The sequence below is a fragment of the Molossus molossus genome, unplaced genomic scaffold (assembly GCF_014108415.1).
Source record: "Molossus molossus isolate mMolMol1 unplaced genomic scaffold, mMolMol1.p scaffold_m16_p_1, whole genome shotgun sequence".
In the NCBI taxonomy this organism is placed as follows: Eukaryota; Metazoa; Chordata; class Mammalia; order Chiroptera; family Molossidae; genus Molossus; species Molossus molossus.
Window position 1 is genome coordinate 68,689,740 of NW_023425344.1, and position 21,251 is coordinate 68,710,990.

At 33.9% G+C, this 21,251-nt stretch overlaps 1 long non-coding RNA gene across 1 annotated transcript; it reads right to left on the minus strand.

Annotated features, from left to right (window-relative positions):
• Positions 1-2,835: 2,835 nt before the first annotated feature.
• LOC118623809 lies at positions 2,836-19,383 on the minus strand. The gene is made up of 4 exons (XR_004958303.1): positions 19,322-19,383; positions 14,981-15,058; positions 6,608-6,707; positions 2,836-2,981 (listed from the first exon to the last, which is right to left on the minus strand). It is a non-coding gene; the product is annotated as an uncharacterized LOC118623809 (long non-coding RNA).
• Positions 19,384-21,251: the final 1,868 nt, after the last annotated feature.

Here is a 21,251-nt window from a genome sequence, read left to right on the forward strand (position 1 = left end):
ATCATGTTTCTCTCTGCTCCTTCTTCTCTCCTTCCCAATCTATCTGAAGATACATGAAAAAATATCCTAAGGTAAGGATAAAAAAAAAATAGGATAAGGCAGAAGAGAGGGCAAGGCTTCTGCAGCTCTAAGTGAGGTTCAGAGTACTATGGTCCCAGTTCTCCACCGGCTATTGTTTGAGTTCCAGAATTACCAAAGATATTTATGACAATGGAAAGCGTTGCTGAGATTTACTGAGTGCTAACTCTGAATTAGGAACTGTACTAAGTGCTCAAATACCTTAGTTGGTTCAGTCCTTCCCTTGAGGTAAGTATGGTTGTTCCCATGGTTTGTTGAGGGTTGGTGAGGTGCACTGGCTTCCTTCAGTTCCCGTAGTTCAAAAATTTAAAACCAGGATTTTAATCCAGTCAGTGTTCTTCACTCCTACTGCCCCTGACATTGCTACATACATAATACAGGAAAAGAGGTACCTGGCACAAAATGTATTCCATGTTTTAAATTGAGGTATAATTTACATATATTAGTTTCAGTTGTACAACATGATGATTTGATATTTCTATATATTGCAAACAATAAATTTGATATCTGTCCCCATACATAGTTACAAATTTCTTTCTTTTTTTTTTTTTTGTGATGAGAACTTTTAAGGTTTACTCTCTTAGCAACTCTCAGATATGTAGGTTTTTTATATTCCACGTATAAGTGATATCTCATACTGTTTGTCTTTCTCCATCTGACTTATTTCACTTAACATAATGTCCTCAAGATCTATCCTTACTGTCTCAAATGTCAAGATTTCCTTCTTTATGGCTGAATAAAAATCCATTATATATATTTTTTCTTTACCATACATTCATTAATGGGCACTTAGGTTGTTTTCATACCATGGTTATTGTAAATAATGCTGCAATGACATTGGGCGTGCATATATTTTTGAGTTAGTGTTTTAGTTTTCTTTGGCTAAATACCCAGAAGTAGACTTGCTAGATCATATGGTAGTTCTATTTTTAACTTTTTGAGGAACCTTCATAATGTTTGGCATAGTTTCTACAATTTACATTCCCACCAACAGTGCACGAGGGTTCACTTTTCTCCACATCCTTGCCCACATTTGTCATTTATTCTCTTTTTGGTAATAGCCATTCTAACAGGTATGAGTGCTACTGAACCAAAGTCTGTGTGTCTGACTTTTCAAAAGGCAGAAACACAAATGTCAGGAGTTTGGAGTAAGGGAAGGTTTATCAGAGAAGATGGCAGATCTAATGGTGCTCCATTTTACGTGTCCTAGGTCAAGAGATTTTAAGGGGTTGGGGGAACATGTATGTGGAGGAACTGGTGGGGCAAGTTTTAATTGGAGGCCTTGGAACTTGGCCATTTATAGTAAAGGGCACTAACACCAGATCTTCCTGGACAATAAGCCCTTGGCTTCTGAAAGGGTTCCAGTATTCATGTTTCAGTTATTTCCTGGTTCTTTGGTTTCATGAGTGTGTGTTCATTGAGTGGGGGGAGACTTTGGTTTTGGGTGCAGCTGGAGGTCAAAATTCTCTCCTCCACACATGCTCCTGCTGCATGACTTGCAGTTTTGGTCTGCAGCCTCTGAAAAGTGACTCAGAATCTCGGTAAAGAGGATAGGACCATTTTGAGCTGGTTCTGCGGTTACATGTGGTGATATGTCATTGTGGTTATGGTTTGCATTTCCCTGATGATTAGTGATGTGGAGCATCTTTTCATGTACTTGTGGGTGTGTCTTGTTTGGAAAATGTTTATTCAGACCATCTGCCCCCTTTTAAAATTAGATTGTTTGTTATTTTGCTATTTGGTTATATGAGAATTTAAAATATATATTTTGGATATTAACCCCTTACTAGATATATGACTTGCAAATATTTTCTTCCATTCAGTAGGTTGTCTTTTTTGTTGTTGTTGATGGTTGCTTTTGATGGTTACTACTATAAGTGGTAGTCCCGCTTGTTTATTTTGCTTTTGATGACTTTGCTTTTGCTGTCAAACTCCCCCAAAATAATTGTCAAGCCCATGCCGAGGAGCTTAATGCCTGTTTTCTTTGAGGAGTTTTTTGGTTTCAGGTGTTACATTCAAGTCTTTAATTCATTTTGAGTTGATTTTTGTGTATGGTATAAGATAATGGTCCAGTTTTATTCTTTGTTGTATGTGGCTGTCCAGCTTTCCCAACACCATTTATTGAAGAGACCACTTCCCCCAATTGTATATTCTTGGCTCCCTTGTCACAGTTTAACTGACCATATATGCATGGATTTGTTTCTGGATTATTCTGTTCCACTGATACATGTGCTTGTTTTTTGCCAGGATCATACTGTTTTGATTGCTATGACTTTGTAATATAGTTCGAAATCAGAGAGTGTGATGCCTCCTATTCTACTTTTAATTTCATTTTCATGCTCCTGATATAATATCTCTAGATATCTCAGATAGAAATCATATATAAAAAAGTGTGTTTACCAATTATAATAACAAATCATATTTATTGAGCACTTACTACACGATGGGCATTCAGATATTTTATCCTGACAAAAAGGTCATAATACAACTATTTTATTTTTTCTCATTTTACAGATGAGAACCTGACATATTCAATAATTTATTCGACAAATATATTAGTTTTATATCACAGTGAAACAAATTACCCAAAAGTTTGCATCCTAGAACAACACATATTTATTATTTCAATTTCAGGAATCTGGACATGACTTAGCTGGGTCCTTTGCTTTAAGATCTCACAAAGCTGAAATCAAGGTGTCAGCCATGGCCAGGGTCTCGTTCAAAGGCTCAATTAGAGAAAAATTCACTTACCAGCTCTCATGAATGTTGGCAGGGTTTAGATCTTGTGGGCTGTTGGAATGAAAGCTTCAGCTGTTATCTGGTCATTAGCCAGAGCTGCTCCCAGTTCATTGCCATGAGGGCTTCTCCATATGGCTTTGTCAAAGCCTGCAAAAGAGAGTTTGCTGGCAATACAGAAGTTACTCTCTTGTGTAAACTAATCACAGAAATTACATCCCATTACTTTTCCTGTATTATATTGGTTACAAGCAAGTTGCATACTCAAGAGGAGAGGAACACACAGAGCCGTAACTATCAGGTGGCAGAGATCATTGAGAAGCATCTTAGAATCTACTCACCACAACAAATATGTTTGAGTACCTACCATGTGTTCATGAAACTGATATTTTAGAGGGGCTTAAAGTAAATATCTCAAGGTGAAAATTTAAATAATTGGTGGAAGAAATCATAAAAAAAAGAAGTCATGGGGAGTATTTAAACAGTATCTAAAATCCTTTCAGAAATAATGAACTGTAGAATAACTTTGGACTCAGTGAGAAAACAAGCATCACATCAAAAAATGAGATATAATTCACATTCAGAGTTAGGCAATAATGACTTTCCTGTCTCAAAAGGTAGGACAACCCACCATGGATTTGGATATGTTTTGTTCAAGAGAAAGAAATGTTTTCTAACATTCAAAGATGATGAATATAAAATTATTTATTTGCAATTATCAATATATTTTACTTGTAAATGAGAAAAATAGTTCAGCATGGGGGTAAAAAGTAGAGACTATTTAAAGATAATGCCACTACAAACCTTCTCTTACTAAAAATTTATTTTTTTTTAAATTTAGTGCAAAGGAAATCATACTTATCAATGCTTTGGTGGTCATTTTTGCTATCAGTGAAATATCACTATGATTGTCAAAAGTTGCCTTTTTGTGAAATTTAAGTCATTTTAGAGATGATTCAAGTGCAAAAACAAGGAAGATGCAGAACCATCAAGTTTGATCACCTGTACATTCTGAAGCAAAAGGCCTTCTGCTGCAGCTTTGTCTCACAAATATTTTCTATTCATGGAGAAAGAAACAGCAAATAAAAACATCTGCTTTTGAATAACCACTATAGCACTTTATTCTAGTGCTCTGCCTTTTTTCTATGCATATATACACATAAATAGATGCAATAGTATTTACTTGTTTGGGCTCATCCTTGAATTCTCTTTCTTATACACTGATTTTCTTATACACTTCCTTCCACATTCAACTGCTACTACTCTAGTTCAGTCCATTATTTCTCTTGACTAGTATTCCTACTTCTACCCTTTATTATCTTTATTACCCTTCTGCCCTTTATTACCCATTGTCTACACAGCAGTCATCCTTTTAGATGTATGTCAGTTTATGATGCATCTTTGCATCCACTGGTTTGCCATCTTACTCAGAAGAGTCAAAATCCTTTCGCTTTGCCCTACAAGGCCTTTAGGATCTGTACCACTTCTTTCTTTCTCAGCTTTCCCTACCCTTTGTCCTCTTGCTTCCTGCTCCACTGCCGGCCTTGCTGTTCTTGGATATACCACCCTGTGTTTTCCTGCAAGCCTTTGTTCCTGTTCTTTCAGCTACTGGAGTAGAACATCTGTCCTCCAGTATCAACATGGCTAGCTCCTTATTTCTTCCTGCTTTCTGCTCAAAGGTCAGAGAGACCTTTCTTGACTACCTCCCGTTTTGTTTCTCTCTTTACTTCTTTAATTTTTTTTCCTTTATTGATTTTTAGAGAGAGAGGAAGTGAGAGGGAGAGAGAAATGGAAACATCAATGAGAGAGAAGTTGACTGGCCGCCTCCTGCCTGCCCCCCACTGGAGATTGGGCCCACAACCTGGGCATGTGTCCTGATTGGGAATCGAACTGGCGACCTCTTGGTGCATGGGCTGACGCTCAACCACTGAGACACACTGGCCGGACTCTCTTTACTTCTTACCTGACTTTATGTTAATAAACTTATTATTTATTTACTCAATTACTGCTTGTCTTCCCCACTAGAGACTGGAGCAGAGACTGGAATTTTTATTTTTTCCATTTAAAAGAATTTTATTTTATTACTATTATTTTTTAATTAATTAATTTATTTTTGTTACAGATGTTTCTCCTTTTCCCCCCGCTGATTCCCCCTCCCTCTCCCTCCCCACCCTGTTCCCACCTTTGTTGTCCATGTCCATTGTTAATACATACATGCATATAAGGTCTGTGGTTTATCTCCCCCCCACCCCCACCCCTCTTCTGGGGATTGTCGAGACTGGGATTTTTGGTTCACTGCTGTATCCCTAGTGCCAAGAACAACTGGTGTGTAGTAGGTGCTCCTTGAATTTTGTTGAATGAATGAATAAATGAATTAAAAATAGTAATAGTAGTAATAATAATAAACTTGCTTTTTAATATAACAGTAGTTCATAAAATTGGTTCAATATCAATAAATATAAAACTACACCATCAGGAATTTTCTATGTGCAGAATACTCTATTGTACCATAGAATATTTAACCAAGCCCTATTTTTGGAACTTTGTTTTTTTCCCCCCCAAATGTTCAGATTATAGATAATATTTTAGCAAAAATATTGTACATAAATGTCACACACATACGTATGTATTTAGCATATTTTTCTAAAAGTGAAGTTGTTAATTCAGAGAGTATGCTAATTCAGAGTAATACATACTATCAAAATGTTGACCAGAAAGATGGTATCAGTTTAGATTCTTTCCAACAGAATATGAAAATATTAGTTTTCTCACATCCTTGCTACAACTTAATATTACCAGGCTTATAAAACTTTTTCAAACTCAGAAATAAAATAGAGTGTATTTTTCTTTAAAATTTTCATTTTTTCAGTTACTTCACATATATAATATGTTCATGAATTTTAACATACTATATATTTTATGAATTAGCATTTTATGTATTTGCTTATTGTTGTCTTTCGTTAAATTTTTTTCATGTCTGTTAGAAAACATACTTCAAATTGTCATTTACATTTATATTTTACTGTAATTTTTATTTCAATTAAAATGATTTGAATTTGTGTGGTAAAATGTATATTTCTAATCAATAAAAGTTCATCTTAAACTGCTTAAACTTAAATGCATAAATGGGATCATGTGTGATCTAATGTGCTTGGGGACTCAAATTAAGACTCCTTGAAACATTTTCTGTTAGTAGATTGTTCTTCTATGACCACCTAAAGTGTTAAGAGAGCTTTGTGAGCATTAATATTTTCTATTCTTAATCATTAAGAATACAAAATCAATTAAAAATGCCAAGTTGAAACGTTGGGGGTAAGTAAAATAAAATTGATCTAGTTATAAGTATACCATCATACTAGATTCACTGGGTGCACTTACTGTACTAGAGACCTGGTGAGTCAGCCCATCCTTTATACTTCTAATGTTTAGATTCCCCCTTTGCTAGTTAGAATCATATTGTTATATTACATTATGACTTTAAAGACTTAGGGATTACTTATCTCCTTCATTTCTCAAATGACATTAACAATTTACGTAAGTTGAGTGTCTTAACCAAGGTTGCTCTGTAGCAAGACTAAAAACTGGGTCTTTTGATTTTACACCACATTATGCTTCTCCTCCAAAGATCATCATAGAGATCTATGAGATCTCTCATAGAGAGACTTGCTGATTTTAATTTCACCCAATTTTTTGATTTCTGATTTTAATTTCACCCAATTTTTTGATTTCTGGAAAAAACAGGAGTAAAATTGTATATGGTGATTGAGACATTAAGGAATAATTCTGAAAGTACCTGTTCTTTTGTTGACCAGAGACCAGAATGGGGCTTCTCAGTTGCTTTATCTCCATTCCAGGAATCCCGATTGAATTAATAGCACTTAGGAAGAGGGTCACTGCATGGAAAAGAAGCAGAAACTGAATTCTTGTTTTCAGGAAATTCTTCATGAAAAGTAGGAATATTATAAGATCATCCAAATTTCTAAAACCCTGTGAATAGCACTAAGACTCAGTATTATAATCCAGGTGATTCCAGATATTCCAGAGAAAGGGGGGCCAGAATGGAGCTGATGAGGGTAAAGAAAGTGTGAGTCAGGTGCAAGAGCAGGGGACGGGGGCAGAAAACGGGATGGAAATTGGCAATGAAGTGAAAGACTAGAAAGTCAAACTAGATATGAATTTCATAAGAAAGCACTCGGATTACTTGGACTGGGCCTCTGGCCCTCATTGTGTTTTTCTCAACATGGTCAGAGGCTGGATACAATGGAGGAAATGCTTGGTTCCTGGCTGCCCACTGGTTTCATTTGGGATCAATCTTATTCTCGGGTACCAATGAGCTAATTCTGCCCACACTTCATGACTATTATATGAACTTTGAAGTAAAAAATCCCTCAGATTCAAACCTCATGTCCACCCTTGTTAACTATGGGCAATTTGGTTGAACCCTTTGATCATATATATATATATATATATACACACACACACACATATATATATATATATATATACAATCTAATATATATGGCTAACTTCATAAATGGCAAATACTAAGTGCCCAACAAGAGATATGTAGTAACACTATGACTCTGTCATAACTCTAATTTACTGAACTTTTGGATTGTTTTAGTTCTTACCCAGTGGCCAATTAGGTTCTCTTTTATTTTGAAGATGTACATTTTTAAAAGTGACATAAAGGTAATAAAAAGATAAATTCTGTTTTGCCTTAAAGTTTCTTGCTCAGCGTTTACTTTGGTGCATTGAATAAAAACAAATAAGACATTACTTCAAATTAGAAAGTGAAGCTGGAATCTGAAAAAATAAAATAAAATAACTAAGCTCCTCATATTTTCTAACAAATTAGAAAGTCTCAAGAGAAATGAATAAATAACAATGCAGTACTACAGTCATGTATATAATCATCTTTTTATTTCTGGTTATAATGTCTCTGATATGTACAGATGACCAGGATTTCTCTGGGATTTGAAATGTCCAGGAGATCAATAACAAGAGATTTGCATTCTTTTTTTTTTTTTTTTTTTTTTTTTTTGTACAGATAGAGTGGGAGGGAGAGAGAGGAAGGGAGAGACAGACAGAAACATCGACGTGAAGGGACACATCGAGTGGCTGCCACCCGCACGACCAACCAGGGCCGGGGACAAACTGCAACTGAAGTACGTGCCCTTAGCGGGAACCGAACCCGGGTCTCTCCGGACCGCAGGCCGAAGCTCTAACCGCTGAGCCAAACTGGCCAGGGCGAGATTTGCATTCTTATATTTCAAAATACATTTCCATTGCAAATGCAAGAGAGTTAAATAAATCTCTTGAATTTAGATATCACAATTTATAAGAAAACAGTAAGTTTACTAAAGGCAGAGACAGTAAAAAATGGAATATAAGATAAATTGACTTCATGTACAAAAATTGCTATTAGTAGTTGCTTAGTATAACATTTCTAAAACTTGAAATTCAGATATCAGATTTACTAATCTTGTTTCCTCATCTACTTTATTCAGGTGTTATTATGAAAATTCTTTCATCATTTAAAAGCTTATTTGTCTTTCAGCTTTTGCCTACAGAGCAAGTTGTAAAATTTCTTTAAATAAAGTGTAGTAAAATTATTAACAATATTATTATATTTTGCATGTTTATCTTCTTACTTATTTGTGTGGGCTAATATTCTGATACATGGTATATTTCATATGAACATATATTATCTCTCTTACTCTCTCACTGACTCATGCCCACACAGTAAACCATTAAATATCTCTAATTTGGGTTTGAAGCTCCAAATCACATTAACATTTTCTTGGCTCAAAAGGGTTTACTCAAGGTTCTAAGAGAAATCTATTTTTAGGGGTAAGATAATTATAAAGACAGAGGGCCTGGCCAGCGTGGATAAGTGGTTGGAGCCTAATCCCATATACCAAAAGGTTTCAGGCTCAATTCCTGGTCAGGGCACATACCTAGGTTGTAGGTTCAATCCAGGTTGGAGCACATATGAGAGGCAACGATGTTTCTCTCTGTCTCTCTCTCTTTCTGTCTCTCTCCCTCTCTCCCTCCCTCACTCTCTTTCTTTCTCAAATCAATAAACATATCCTCAGGTGAAGGTAAAAAAATTAATATGTAGAGACATGAAAATATGCTTATGACATAAAGTTAAGTGAAAAAAGAATAAATATTATAAACCCAATTTGGAAGGGTATATGTCAAAATGATCCCTGTAATGCTTAATAATAATAGGATTAAAGGAATTTTTTTATTCTGTTTTCTATATTTGTTTTCCACAATAAACATACATGACATATATAATCATCATAAAATGACATATGATACAAATGGTAATTAAATTTCATACCCATAGCTACAGTCTCTTATGAGACTTCATTGAGAAGTAATTGCTGCATATTGCACTGTGTTATTTTCTTGACTAGCTCAAGCTCCACATATCCTTCAAATTTCCTATTCTCTTATGATTTAATAATTCTACTTATTTTACTACTGTCAGCTTTAGTCACCTAAGATATAAATTTAAATTTGTATTGATCTGTTTCCTCTCATTATTCAAGAATAATTAGTTCCCAAGTCCAGTGCATCATTTCTGTGAAATGGTTCTTGAGTGTACCTTCTACCTAACTCAACAGCACCTATAGAAAAAGTTTCAATGTTCTAATCATGTTACAGAACGCTTACAAATGCATACTGAGCTTAATGTTTTGGAGAGTCCAACTCAGCCATATGCTCCACCACACCCAATTCTTTACCATTTTCTAAGTAAGAAATGCTGATCTCCTTTAAACTTACATATAAACAAGCAAACATGTCTCCTCTGACTTCTCCTCTGTGTCTTTCTGGGACAGTTAACTGAGACATTTTTATTGTTCCCCAAATACTTCACACAACCTACTTCAGAAAAATTTAACTTACTGACTTATAATTATTTGCTTTCTGTAATTTCACTAGATTGTGGCATGCTCTTTAAAAGGACCATCCTTCAACTCTTGCATTTGAATCTCCTTTTCTGCCCCCAATATTAACGGAGGGTGAAATATATGGCAAGCATTTAATAATTTACTGTATAACATTATTTTGATTGTCATTATGTGTTATGCTGCTAAATTCAAAATATAATTTATATTGATCCATTGATAAATACATATACTTCACTTTAGTCCCTGTTCATACAATACTTAGACTTCAAATTGATGCCATTAATAGTCAGAAAAGGAGCCCATCTGTTAAGTAAGGTACCTTATATTATAAAGATAATTGTAACTTTGATAAGGAAATCTATCTTTGCTGAAAATCTACCAGGATTTTGCCAGACTCTAAGTAGTATTTAATTTTACTTAATTCCTTACATTTTTTATTTTTAAATATGTTTTCATTGACTCTAGAGAGAGAGGGAGAGGGAGAGAGAGAGAGTGAGAAACATCGATGTGCGAGAGAAACAATTGGTTGCCTCCCATACACACCTCGACCTGGGACTGAAACTGCAAGCTGGGCATGTACCCTGACCAGGGATCAATGAGTATGAGATCTACCTAAAACTGAGTCCAATTCTGTGTGGTTAGAAAACCAGTTCCCTTAAAGAATGAATTGACAGAAAAGTTTCTGCCATAAATAATACACATTTATTTATATGGGTATTATGTGGGTATATGAGTGTTTTCTGAACTAAGTAACAAAACTGTTACAGAAGTAGGAAATAATAATACTGTAAAGTTTCAGTTATTCTAGTATTTGTAGGAAATACCTGAATTCTCTTATTTCCCCTGTGTATCTGCAATGGACAAGATATTTGACAAGGTATCTCAAGATCCTTAGGCTTAATACCAAGCAAAACAGGCTAGATATTAATGTAATTAAGGAGAAAAGGAAATGCTTATATTATCACAATGAGAAGCTATTAATGGATTGATCCCAATCTGTTGCCATTTTATTAATTCGTTGAATGAAGAATTTGCATAAGTACTTATTACATTGCAGATAAGATTGTTGATGTGACAAAAATACACTGGAGAAAAAAGCAAGGTGAAATGACATATACAGAATTGATGATTGGGCTAAATATTTAGAAATAGGGTTTAAAAATAATATAAATTCTTGATTTGGTTCCAAAAATCCTAATTGCTTATGAGGAAAAGATAACTGAGAAAGTAGGAAAAAAGGGAAGGTTTGTATTTACTTTCAATTATTAGCTTAAGGTAAATCAATAGAAAATGTGTCTTCCTCAAATAAATAAAACCAAAGGAGGGAAATAACTATTTCCTGTTTGAACTAATATAGTTACAAGAATTACTTCCACTAATAAATGCAGAATCTTCCAGGTTTTAGCGGTTAATAGCAAATGAGCTCTTCAGGTAGAGAAGACATCTGATTAAAGAGATCTATAAGATTGTCAATTCATGTTTTCTTTTCCCCAGAACTCACCCCCTTAGAATATAGAGGCCGTTATTCCACTGTGCATTGCTCCCCTCCAACCTAAGCAAGGACAAAAGTACATATTTTGTATATGTATCACAAAACTAAGTGTGATTGGCATCTTCAGATATTTTATTGGATACTAAGAGAAATTATCAGACTTAAAGAAATGTAGGTACAGTTTGACTCAAAATTTGAGCCCAAGGGTCAAACTCTGCCTTGGCTTGCATGTTGTCCCATACTAATGTATTTTTTAAAATAATGCAAACAATTATTTACAAAAATAAAATATCCTGAAGTATTAAAAGAAGTATCCCCTAGTGTTTTAAAATTTTGTCTTGTAATCTAAGGATAATGAATGTTTGTGTATGTGTTCTGTGTGTGTTTGTGCAGGAATGTATACATGTGGATTATACACATGCAGAAGAGACTGAAATTATATACTTTTATAGGAATGCATAAATGTATTTTATATTTTTTAAATTCTTCCGAATTTTCACATTTTTTAATAATAAGCACATATTTTCTTCATGGTTGAAAATTAATTTTCTCATATACATAATTTTCTCATATGTATATATAGTCATATGTGTATATATGTGAGTGTGTATATATGTATGCATACATATAGACAAATATATGATGCATACACATTAATAAAAATGTCAAATAGCTAAGTATCAGAAATCAGTATGTGACTAAAGTAGTTAATTCCTTCATCTTCTAGAATTAACATCTAGGATCAAAGAATAATTCTGAAATTTTAATTTATAAATAAATTATTTTAATTATTAATTGTTCAGCTTTATAATGCAGGAACAATACTGTGTCAGCACTGTGACATGCAAGATTATTCATTTAGTCACCACAGTGAATATTTGGGAAACTAAAATAAAGTGAGGTATCTTTTGGCTCATATAAGTACCTATGCTTAGACTTCTGCTCACGATATTGTTGCAGCCTGTTACACGTGATGAACAAAGGAGGCAAAGCTGATATCTGTCTGTTAAATCACCTTTTCTAAGACTAAAAAATTACCGAATAGGTCATTGTTTTTGCCAGGATGCAAAAATAGTAAACTTTAATTTAAAAAATTGATTTATTGATTTATTGAGGTAACATTGGTTAATAAAAATTATATAGGTTTCAGGCATATAATTCTACAGTACATCATCTGTATATTGTATTATGTGTTCACCACTCCAAGTCAAGTCTCCTTCCATCACCATTCATCCCCCTTTACCCTCTTCTGCTTCCCCCCTCTGGTAATCATCATACTATTGTTGTCTGTGTCTATGAGTTTTGTTTTTTTCCTTAATTTTTCCACTTCTGGGAATATATTTTAAGAAATCCAAAACACTAATTTGAAAGAATATATGCACTCCTGTGTTTATTGTAGTGTGATGTAGTGTTATTTGCAATAGCCAAGATTTGGAAGTAGCTCAAGTGTCCATCAGTAGATGAGTGGATTAAAAAAGCCATGGTATATTTACACAATGGAATACTACTCAGCCATAAAAAAGAAGAAATGTTACCTTTTGTGACAACATGAATGGATCCAGAGAGTATTATGCTAAGTGAAATAAGCCAGTCAGAGAAACAGAAGTACCATATAATTTCATTTATATCTAGAATCTAATGAACAAAAACTCACAAACAAAATAGAAACAAACTCATAGATACAGAGAACTGGCTAATAGTTGTCAGAGAGGAGGGAGATTAGAGGGCTGGGTGAAAAATGTAAAGGGATTAAGCAATTAGGCCTTTTTATTGCAAAATTTAAGACCCAAAATGGGAATTAGATAATTAAACACTAAATAGAGTTCTTAGAGGTTGTTTCATTTAATGTTGTATATACTATTCTCCAAACAATTCTACCAAGATAGAAACGTAATATAACCTAGTCTTTATTTTTTTATTTATTAGTATTAACATTATTTATAGCACTTTCTTTGCCTCAAAAGAACAAAGTGTTCTTCCTAAAAATTATCTATGCAATATATTTTCTCTTAATATTCATAAAGGTCAATCTATTGTCTTATTTATTTTACTATTTAAATGTTCTTAAAAGGGTTTATGTAAATATAATTAATAACTTTCACAACCATTTAGTTATTATTCAATTTTACTACTGCAATAATAAATATCCATTTATATTTCAAATTAACTGATAAAACTTAATCATGAAAAGATTTTTACTCCATTACCTATATTTGGAAGTGAATAATGAGACATTAACAATACATCTGAAGTATATATTCTTGTTCCATGTTCATATCACTGATTTTATTTGCTTATATATGATGGTAACCTATCTGATCACATTGATTACACACATGTTGATTTTACCAGAAATAACATTGAACAGGTAATTAGACTGTCATTGTATAAGACCAAATATGAATCCAAATCTTAGATTTTGGCCAAAATGACACATCCTTAAATTATGTGCATCTTTTGGCAATAGTCCCCCAAATCGTCGCGGGAACTGGAGGATTCGTGTTGCTCTAAGACAGAAGTAACCGAAATTGCTTCCAGTGGTTCTCAACCTTCCTAATGCCGTGACCCTTTAATACAGTTCCTCATGTTGTGGTGACCCCAACCATAAAATTATTTTTGTTGCTCCTTCATAACTGTAATTTTGCTACTGTTATGTCTTAGGCAACCCCTGTGAAAGGGTCGTTCGACCCCCAAAGGGGTCGTGACCCACAGGTTGAGAACCGCTGGCTTAGACCAATAACATTACTTGACACACTACTAGGGGTTTGAAAGATATTTACTTGATTGACTATATATATATATATATATATATATATATCCCAAGGCCAATGTATATTACGTCAATGTTTTATTCATTTCAGTTTGCTTACTATGTGCTATTCTTTTGCATTCATTAAAATTTTTTAAAAGTATTAAACTATAAAATTATATAATTAATTTGATTAATAAAGCTTCTATAATGAGAAATTGAAACTTTATTTCAAGGAGACAACTTGGGGCAGTGAACACAATAACAACATACAGATGATGTATTACAAAATCGTACACCTGAAACTTATATAATTGCATTAACCAGTCACCCCAATAAATTCAGTAAAAAATTAAAGACAACATACAACTATTTAAAAAAGAAACTTTATTTTTTTATCCTAAGCAACATCAATATGTTGTCTTCCTAAAAAGGCAAAAATAATTCGTATTAGTTCTGAAGTAATATTTATAAAAGCATTTACTGTCATTTCTCTTGGAACCACTATTTGGATAATTTATAAAATTCACTGACAGCCATTTTTTAAACACTGTTCTAAGTGATTACTATTTGACACTTGCTTTTTGTAGCTGCTTGACCAGGGAATTTTTTTTTAAGAGCTGTATTCACCCTGATCATTGACCTGAATTAGTTTAAATGCTGGCTTGACATGGCTTAGTATTGTAGCCATGTTTGGAAGTCACTGCCCCATGGGCATAACAACCTACTTTCAGAAACCTCAATACTGCGAGTGAATGGAACCACCTCTTTCTGTTGTGTGTGGCTTTCCGTACATCTAGTGCAAATTCATTATAATTGCATTTGTGCTGCTCCAGATCTTGCTCTATGAACTATTTGGATTCATGTGGGAGTGTGGCTTCTGCTGTAGTTATGATAACATTTTTTTAATGCATTTATAAACATTTTTAATGAACATTAAGTCCTGAGATCAAAATAGCTGAATAGATCATCTAAATATCACGTAGTTTTAGATTATACCTTGGGTTTATATTTAAGCCAGTCTTTTTTTCCATTGTCCATAAAACTTCCAGCTTCTCGGGATGTATTGCTTGGGTGCTGTAATGAGGTGCAAGGGGTTAGTATGCCTTTAATTAGTTTGAAGTAAAAAAAGCAATAGATGTCTTTCAGTTCCTTGCCTATCCCAACACAGCCATAAAACCATTCAGAAGGAACAGGAATAAAAAGACAATGGGGGAAATATCCAAAAGTAAATGAAAAAAGAACCTAAAGGAATATTCAGAAAACACTTGTTACATTATATTAAAGAGACATGCATTATTGCCAGAATTATTTTGGAACTGAAATTTCTCCACATTCCTCAGAAACAATCCAACATCTTATATAGTCCACGCATTGTTTATAGCTTTGAATATATGATCATTTCAATATAAATATCTAAATGTTTAACTATTTTACATAAAATTATATTTAGAAAACTAATGAATTTTTCTCTAAACAAAACTCAAACTACAAAAACCAGATATTACAGAACATTTTCTCTTTAACTTAATCATTACTTATTTTTAGAATAGAAGAAACAGTTGATTTACTTTTTGTTTTTGTTTTTTCCCTAGTTATTATCTATCAATATAAAAGGGAAAATTTTGTTTGTGGGATTGTTGATTTCTTTTTTTTACATTCTTCTGTAGTGCTAGAATTTTTTAAATACTTGCTATTTTTAGAAAAAAATCAAATCAATTTTGAGAAATTGATAATTAACAGTATTAAAAAGACACCAAAATGAATATTAGGAAGGAATTCTGTAATTTGCAATAAAATGTTGATTTTTAAGATCTATTATTATATATTTCAGAAAACACTTGATAGACTCTTTGTTCCTTCACATGGCACTTTTGACACAAGAATACCTACATATATTTAGAAGTAAAATGATATTCCATTAAGAACTTAAATATTCTTACAGAAATATAAGTAGTTGATATTTGGACTTTCCACTTGTTTTGTTTTAAAACATGAAAAACAGCTGCATGGTTTTCTGGTAAAAAGGTGGTCATGTAGGATAATAAAGTTAATAAGAATCTGATTTTGCTCTGGGACCTTCCAACTTAATGCTTCCTTCCAACTAAACGGGCAAACACATGAGCTCAGGTAATGCACACACGTTTGAACACACTCTGGGCAAACTGCTCCTGAGCCATGATGGACTAGTGAACAGGCCACAGGATCGGCAAAAGCTATGCATGTGTAGATTTTCACTCTCCCAAATACTGAGTTCATAACCTTGGACAATTTCTTTTTCTTAACTTATATTTAAAGTAGACATGACGGTGTAGAATTTGAGAACAATGTATCATGTATCAAAAACATAAAACAGCATAGTAAATGGTTTACAAAAATTAGTTCCCATATTATTACATTTATAAATCCTTGAGGAGGGTACTACAGAGTTAACATGACAGTTATTCAAGTAGCACTATATATTACTAATGATGATAATAACAGTAACAACAATAAAACGAAGACGAAACAGGAAGGGGAGACAGGGCGAGGAGGAAGAGGAGGAGTACAAGTTGAAGTAGCCAGATTAAGAGTCACTTTTTTGAATAATTTTGAATCTCTCCAAATGGTTTTTATTTAATACTTTACCTTTTGTATCATTTATGCATAATTACATTAACAAGGGCTTTTTTTTGAGAGGTTGTATACTGCCATAACAAATACCACAGACTGGATGGCTTAAACATTTATTTTCTCACAGTGTTGAAAACTTGAAGTCCAAGATTGAAGTGTTTGTAGGTCTGGTTTCCGGTGAGACCACTCACTTTGGCTTGTGGTTCGCAACTTTCTCACTGTTTCCTCCCATAGGCTATGCTCTGGGACATGTAGGGAAAGAGATGGAGCTCTGGTGTCTCTTCTTATAAGACCAGTTTTATTGGATTAGGGACCTGCCTATGACATTTGTTCATCTTAATTACTTTCCTAACAAACCAATATTCAAATGTAGTCACCTTGGCTGTTAGTGGTTCAACATGTAAATTGGGGAGGGCATGCAATTCATCTCATAACACGTGTGGAGAGCAGAAATCAGGGTTGGTGTGTGACTCATAGGGAGAATTTATTTGGTGCGAAATCAAGGAGACTAGTTAGAAACCAAAAGAACAGTTTCTCTAACTCACCGTCTCATTTGCCAAAATCTTGATCCCCAAAAGAAATATTACTTAAAGGCTCGTACCATTTTTTTTGTTTTGTTTTATTTGGATCATTTGGTAAATAATAGACCCTTAACAACTTTATTTTTAATTTTACTTGATGAAAAAAACGTATAGTGTCGTCAAATAAGGATTTCTCATTGGCTTTCCATGACATAAACATTTATACATATTACTTGGGAAAAGCCCTTTTTCTCTCTCATAATTACCATTGGTGTTTATGATTGTTACATTTATTGCTAGAAGCTGAAGTACGACTACATACTGTCAGCCAAAGCTTTCATCACCCTATGGAAAATGTTCGATTTTACTGAAAACCCTGGACAATCATCATGCTGATTGCTTAGCTTGAGTAGGACAGCACCAGCTCTGTGCCACTGGAGTTAATGCTTTTCTGGACCAACTTCTATTTTCAAGTTGTCTGCGGGGGCTCTTTAGCCTGGATAGCAAACACCTGGTTGTGAATCCTGTGGCTCAGCCAAGTGAGTCCCACTGATACTAGCAGTGCTGACCGCCCAGCCTCAATCTGTGCTACTCATGGCATTTCCTCTTCTGGATGGGAAAATCTGATTGTTCTGACCCTCATTGTCTCTCTCTTCAGGGACTAATGAAATATTTCATTAGCACTGGATAGAGATACAGTTGTTACATTCATTCTTTAAATATTTCTCCTTATGTACTAATATTTACCTTACATTTAATCAACTTTAACAGTACAGCAAACTTTACTTTATCATCGTAATAAGTTCAAAATTATAAATAGCAATCTGTCTTTAATGATGAAGTGATCAGAATGATCAAGAAAGCAGCTAATTTTAGTATTTTATTTACCATGTACATTTATAACTTAATCCTTATGGTCATGAATGAAGAGAAAATCTTTTTAATTTTTATTTTAAATTCATGCATACTTTTGCTTTCTTAAATAATTTTGAAAATAAAATTAGGATTTGCTTTACTAGAAAGCTGAGATTTAAAACATTTACCTTAAAAGTGACATTGGGACTGTGAGATTCTCTAACCTGAGACTTATTTGACTGATTGCTAAACAGTTTTACAGTTAAGGCTCTAGATGGCTGTAGCTGATTATATCTGGGGATTGTAATGAGGGATCTATTGCCTAGAAAAGATATTATTGATGAATTGAAATATGTTTCCTATAATCTCAGGGTTCAGTGAACAATGGAAGTGCTTTTAGGGGTCACAGACCCCAGGAAGGTAATTATCAAGGTGTGGGATTTGAGTCTGCTGGCTGAGTTCAAATCCAGTGAGACATGATAGGTCTATTTTATTATTATTATTATTACTATTTATAATGGTCCCACTTATTTTTTTACTAATTTTTATTGAATTTATTGGTGTGACAATGGCTAATAAAATAATATAGATTTCAGGGGTGCAATTTTATAATACATCTGTCTATTGTATTGTGTATTCACCACCCCAAGTCAAGTCTCGTTCCATCACACTTCTCCCCCTTTCCCTCTGATAGTCACCATACTGTTGTCTGTCTATAAGGTGGGTTTTTCTTTTGTTGTTGTTGCTTAATCCCTTCACCTTTTTTACCCTGCCCTTCTACCCCTCCTCTCTGATAGCTGTCAGTTTGTTCTCTGTATCTATGAGTCTGTTTCTATTTTGTTTGTTAGTTTATTTTGTTTATTAGAGTCCACATAGAAGTGAAATCATATGGTATTTGCCTTTCTCTGACTGGCTAATTCTACCTTTAAATAGCTATTTATGGACATGGTTTTTATAGGACAGTTACCATTGTGTTCTAAAGCTCTAATTAACCTATAAACTAAGCTTTTATTTGGGATGTGTCATTGCCATCTAACTTCTCTCAGGCCACCGGCCACCTCCTTCTCTCTCACCACTGGGCCTCAAGCTGACAAAGATACCAAACAGCCCCGGGCCCAGCACCACCCTCTAGAAGAGGCAAGTCATCAAAGTCATCAAGGGTGGACGCAGTAGCTTAACATTCTGTCCATCCACCTTATTCCAGAAGCTGAAGTGTTTCTTATGTTACAATAATACTAAAGACTACTCAGTACCTTTAATTTATTACATTTCAATAGAGTTTTTACACTGAAGAAAGGAATGCTAAGAGAATTAGAGAAAGCTAGTATGCTATAAAAAAAATCTTTTTTACCTACTTAAATATGGCTGTTTCCAAGTCCCCGTGTCCTCGGTTACTCATAAAGATGGTACCACTATTGAATTGAAACAGGTAAGTGTTTTAGGTCAGAGTTCTACTTCTATTTCTTTATTGAGGGTACAAACAGCAATCAGATTAGGTATAATGTGAAATCCTAGCAACTCTCATTTTAATCCACTCAGTGTCTTTGTGACAAAATTCAACCAGTAGATGGCACTATTTATTTCAGTGAGAACAGTTCACTTTCAGTGCCATAAAAATAAGCAATTAATTGCCAAATGTGGAAATAAGTAGAATCCTTCACATTTTATTGTAAGCATCCCACAATTGATTTGTATTAAAATACCTAAAAATATATATATATAAAATCAACACATATTTTCTCATTCAAGAATGGACAAATGCTTCTGGGACTTTGTATGTTTTTCAAATAATGATGTAAGAAAAAACATAATAAATTTAAAAATATTAATTTAAGAACTTTGTTATCAGCCTTGAAAAAATAAAATATATGCATATACATATAGACATACAAATTTATATATTTTTTAATTTTATTTATTTATTTATTTTTGTTAATTCTCACCCAAGGATTTTTTCTATTGCTTTTAGAGAGAGTGGAAAAGAGGGAGGGAAAGAGAGAGTGAGAAACATTGTTATGAAAGGGACACATCGATTGGATTGCCTCCCACCCAATCCTGCCAGGGCCGAGGATGGAACCTGCAACCCAGGTACGTGCCCTTGACCGGGAATCGAAACAGAGGACACCTTGGTCCGAGGGCTGACGCTCTATCTGCTGAGTCAAACTAGCTTGGGAAATTTATATATATTTTCAATCTGTTTCAATTCTTCAATCAAAAGACAGTAAATATGCATTCTGAGGATCTCTTTCTATCCTGACACATAAACAGTGATAGCTTTAACATGAAACTGAAAATTATAAAGACTTAGCTATTTTCAGAAGCAAAACTAAGATCTTTGAGGAAATGGAACTGAAACAGAGTGTAAGTGAGGTAGCACCTGCAGGCTTGCTCGGCTTGGGGCAGAAGCAACCCAATGCTGTCAGGAAATGCTGATCCTTTAGTTAATAGAAACTGAAGGCACCTCTTGGGGTAGAGTGGATAGAACCCATTCACTATTATAACTTAACCTTTACACGTTAAAAGACTAAGAGCTATGAAGAAAGTATTCCAAAATGGTAACAGTTGTGGGTGGTAGGTACATAGGTAATTTTTATATTATTCTCCCTACTTTTCTAAAAGACTGAAATATTGCAAACTATAAAATAATACCAAAGAAAAAAAATGTTTAAAACTGTATATCTTCTCATTGTAAATTCATCAATTCCGCCCTTTCTGTAGTCCTGCTACTGATTTTACGAGAGATAAACCTTTCCTAGAACTAATGTAATAGAGCGTCCTGAAAAAGTTCTCCTTTAAAAAAAAAATCAAACAAAATGGAATAGAAATGATAGACAAAAGCTGCTTAATCTCTTTTGTACATTGTTTACTTGTTTTTACTTTTGAAATCCTTAGTCTCATGTTTTCAATTGATTCTTGCTAATTCAGCAGATAATTATCAGGACACTTTGTTCCACACACACTTTATATTATCTGCCTGCATCAGAGCAAACGGGAAATGTTTCTCTAGTACTAAATTAGCGTTAGGAAAGAATACTGGGGGCATTATAATTGTGTTGATGTTGCTTTTGCATTTCTATGAACCAGAAAATCTAATTGGACTACTTGTAGCGTTTTAAAAAATTCTAAATTGGCAGTTTACTAAAGAAATGAAGTTAGACTTCTCCCACATTTAGGGGCTTACATTGGAAAAATAAATTTAAATTTTGGCACCCTGAAGAATATTAAGAGATTATTGTTAGGTAGGAGATATGAACAGAATACCATACACCCTATATTTCTGA